General features: G+C 38.1%; 1 pseudogene; it reads left to right on the plus strand.

The window, feature by feature from the left end:
* The first annotated feature begins 3,598 nt into the window (after positions 1-3,598).
* Positions 3,599-3,695, plus strand: LOC132305842 (small nucleolar RNA R71; annotated as a pseudogene).
* The last annotated feature ends 761 nt before the right edge of the window (positions 3,696-4,456 follow it).

Here is a 4,456-nt window from a genome sequence, read left to right on the forward strand (position 1 = left end):
GATCGATCTGCGACAGATCGATCGAATAAAAAGTTCGATCGATCGAACTGTGAAGTGAAACTCGAAAAGTCACAAATCTGTGACATGGATGGCACGGGGCCTTCACGAACATGGCCGTGGGCCCAACAACATAACAAATCAACCTATTGGGTCACTTGGTTCGGCTCATAACTCCAAAATCAAATCAAAATCATGAAAAATACAAAAATATATATACATATATATACACATATATACAAAGAGCTCAAAGCTTCATCAATGGAGTTATTCATCATGAAAACAACTTAAATCTAACATTTAAAGCATGTGTTCATGAAATCTAAGCTTGAATCAAAGAGGTGAGGTGAGGTTCGGATCTCACTGGAATCAAGAGGGAAGTGAAGATGCGAAGGGGGTGAGATTCGAATCAAGATCCGAGAGTAAAGAGAGTGATTCGACGCGTGGGATGCTCGCTGGAGTCTCGCCGGAGATGAAGAAGAGTTGGGATGCAGCGACGAAGGGGGAACAAAGGTCTGAGATCGATTCTTGTGGAATTGATCGAATGACCCTGAATCGATTTTTAAAAACATTCCCTTGCCAGTTCGATCGATCGAACTGAATCCTCAGATCGATCGAACTGACATCAATCTCACCTCATAAGTGACAAAGTATTTTTGGGATTTTTGAAAAAGTACAAATAAAAATAAAAAGTAAAAATATTTTCAAGATTTTTTTAGGATTTTTGAAAAATATTTATTTATTTAAACTATTTATTATTATTATTATTTTTTTTTTTTTTTGGAAAATAAAAATGAAAATGACAATAAAAAAAATAAAATATATATATTTTTGGAATTTTTGAAATTTAAAACAAAGTCAAAACAAAGTCAAAATTGAAAAACAAAGAATAAAGATTGATCTCTCCAAGATTGATCTTAGAATACCGTCGATCGATCGAGAATGCATAGAATTGAAGAAATGTTCGATCGGTGAAACAGAGAGGCTTTTGGATGCAGGTGGATGCAAGTTGTAAATTTTTCTAAGTGTTGGAACTGTAGATCGATCCAAGATGAAGTTGGATCGATCAAAGAAGTTTAGATCGATCTAGGAACAAGTTCGAACGATGGGACAGAGAGCTGAAATATTTAGGTTTTGTTCGAACCATTGGATAGAGAGTGATTTGGATGTAGGTTTGATGTAGGTGGGAAGTTCGATCGATCGAACTCATTTTGAGATCGATCGAACTTATGCAAAATGCTCAATTTCAACATAAAAGTGCATGCAATCCTAATCACAGTTCCTAGCAATGCATATGAACCCAAAGCCAATATCTAGACTTCGCAAAAAGTGAAATTAAAGATAGAAATGAGGGAGGAATAGGGTTTTAACACCCTACGAAATGTCTTGCTAGTCTTTAACGTCTCTAGCAAGACGTTAGGCTCTTTTATCCCAGATCAAACATCTTATAGTGCATCCCCTCCTCAATGGGGTGATAAGTGTTTTGAACTCCACCCAACAAATGGTTCTTTAAGGAACTTGTTGGATTAAGCTCAAAAGACGTTTCCGGTCCTTGGTCAAGACAATCTTTGGGCTTCCATGCCCTTTCAAAACAAGATTTTGAGACAATTTTCTTTGGTTTCAAGGTTGAAGATGGATTTTTTTGAAACTTTGGTCTCACACAAGAACTCAATTCCTTCACATTTAAGGTCATGACATTTCTCTACAATATCCACTTCTTTATGCTTGTCAAATGAGTTGGGGGTTGGATTAAAAATATTCAACTTTACCTTCATGTGGCCAAATGAAATCTTCATTATCCACATCCTACAATTAATGTTGGCATTCGCGGTTGCCAAGAAAGGACGGCCAAGGATAACGGGAATTTGGTTCTTAAGATTTGGGACCGGTTCCGTGTCAATGACAACGAAATCAACGGAAAAGAAGAATTTATTAATCTTAATTAATATGTCCTCAATGATACCCCTAGGCTTTTTGATGGATCGGTCGGCAAGTTATAAAACCACCGACATCGGTTTCAAGTCTCCTAAGCCTAATTTGACATAGACCGAGTATAGAAGAAGATTAACACTTGCTCCTAGGTCAAGAAGAGCCCGATTAATGATATGATCACCAATGATGCATGAAGTAGTAGGTGAACTGGGGTCTTTAAACTTTGGAAGAGTGTTATGCTGCAAAATTGAGCTTACTTGCTCGGTTAAGACCACTTTTCTAGGTGTTTGGCTTTTGTTCTTCCTCTTTTGGGTGCACAAGTCTTTTAAGAACTTGGCATAAGCTGGAATTTGCTTGATTGCATCCAAAAGTGGAAGATTAACTTTCACTTGCCTAACACTTCCATAATTTCATTTACTTTGGCCTTTTGCTTGTCATTTGAAATGGATCCTTTTAAGGCATCCGGAAATGGAACTTTTGGTTCAAAAACCTTTTCAAAAATTTTCTTTGAAGTCTCTTCAACACAAGAAGTTTTCAAATCATTTTACAAATCTTTCTTTTCAAAATCACTTTTCAAATCACTTTCAACACATTCTTATTTGAAAGATCATGCATATGCAATGAAGGAGGAATATGATATGAAACGGGACAGTTGTCAACTTTTGGTTGCACCGGTTCACTCTCTTCATTGGACAGACCTACTTGGTTGTCCACAATCTTCCTACTTCTCAAGGTAGTGACTGGATTGACATGCTCTATTGTGTGACCTTTCGATGAGGAATGAGTCTCCACAACACATTGTTGCTTAGGTGGGGCATTTAAAGGCATTTTCCTTTTCTTTCTAGCATTCAAAGTGCTAGCTATTTTCCCTATTTGGGTTTTTAGCTTTGCAATGGATTGAGAGTGAGAATGAAGTAATCGTGTGTTTCCCTCTAGAGTGCCCAAAGCGGTCAAAACTTTCTCTTCAAAAGCGGGACTTCTAACATTTCCTTGGGAATATGATGGTTGATTAGGAAAATGAGAATTAGAGAATTTGCTTCCTTGTGATTGGTATGATGATCTAAAACCTTGGGAACCTTGGCTTTGTAGTGGAGGTGGAATGTATTTCCCTTGAAAACCGCCTTGGGGAGGGTTTGAGCCTTCCCTTTGGTTTTTCCAAGAGAAATTCGGGTGATTCCTCCAACTAGGATTGTAATGATTGCCATAAGGATTGTTCCCTTGATTCACAAATGTTGCATTTACTTGTTCATGATGCTCACCTTGCATATGTCCATGGGGACAATTGGAAGTATAATGTAAAACACTTGAACAAGTCATACATGTCTCATTAAATGCATGATGAGAATGGTTAGGGAACGAAGATATTTGATTCGCCGAGTTTTGGTTAATCAAGAATTGATCAAACCTTTGAAATAATGATTTCATCTTGGCGGCAATTTCATTGGAGTGGTCGACTTTATGTAAGCCAACACTCTTCCTACCTCTAGAATTTCTACTATTCTTCGAAGCTAAGGTACGATGCAAAGAATTTTCACTCATGCTCTCATAAAGACGCCACACGTCATCCTCATGCCTATCAATGTAAGAGCCACCTATGGAAGCATCAACCATGCCCTTATAATTATCCGGTAAGCTCTCAAAGAAATATTGAACTAATTGCCATTTGGGCATGTCATGATGTGGACACTTCCTAAGCAATTCATTAAAGCGTTCCAATGCCTCATAATGTTTCCCCATCCCCATGTGAAAATTCCCTAATTGAAGTTCTCATGGCATTGGTCTTAGAAATCGGATAGTACTTCTTCAAGAACTCTTGTTACATTTCTGCCCAAGAAGTTATTGAAAAAGGCCTAAGATTGTTAAACCAATATTTTGTCTTGTCTTTAAGGGTGAATGGAAAAAGTTTAAGCCTTAAGACATCTTCCAGCATGTCCGTGTATTTCACAGTGTAACATACTTCAAGAAACTTATCCAAATGCTTGTAAGGTTCTTCACTTGGAAGTCCATGATAGTTAGGAAGCATTTGAATGGTTTGTGGTTTGATCTCATAGTGGTGTGCTCTAAATGGTGGCAATTAGATGCATGTGGGTGCATTATATTCATTAAGCACATAATGATCTCTTAAAGCAAGGGGTGGATTAGCAATTGGAGGTGCAACATGGGCACCTTGATTGCCTTGAATTATGGGAGGTGGTGGAGCATAGATTGGCCTTGGCATTCACAGTGGGACTTGGCCTTGTTGTTGTGGTGGATGAACAAATGGCCTCGGCATGCCTAATGGTACTTGCATGTTATCATGATGCACATTAGGGTGGAGGATACCTTGTTGGTCTATGTAACCAAGGTCCTCCACATGATCCTCATTGTGTCCTTCCATTGATGAAATGGATTGACTAGAACTACCTCTTCCCTTAGGATTTCGAACAATGGATTCAAGATGAAAATTTAAAGGGATAAGAGTGGGTCTCAAAAATCTACGACATGCATGCACAATGCAACACAACAAGCAATAATGACAAACACTTCA

Source organism: Cornus florida, unplaced genomic scaffold (assembly GCF_030987335.1).
Source record: "Cornus florida cultivar Cherokee Brave unplaced genomic scaffold, ASM3098733v1 CherokeeBrave_3.0.0_Hap2_Chr04, whole genome shotgun sequence".
Taxonomy (NCBI): domain Eukaryota; kingdom Viridiplantae; phylum Streptophyta; class Magnoliopsida; order Cornales; family Cornaceae; genus Cornus; species Cornus florida.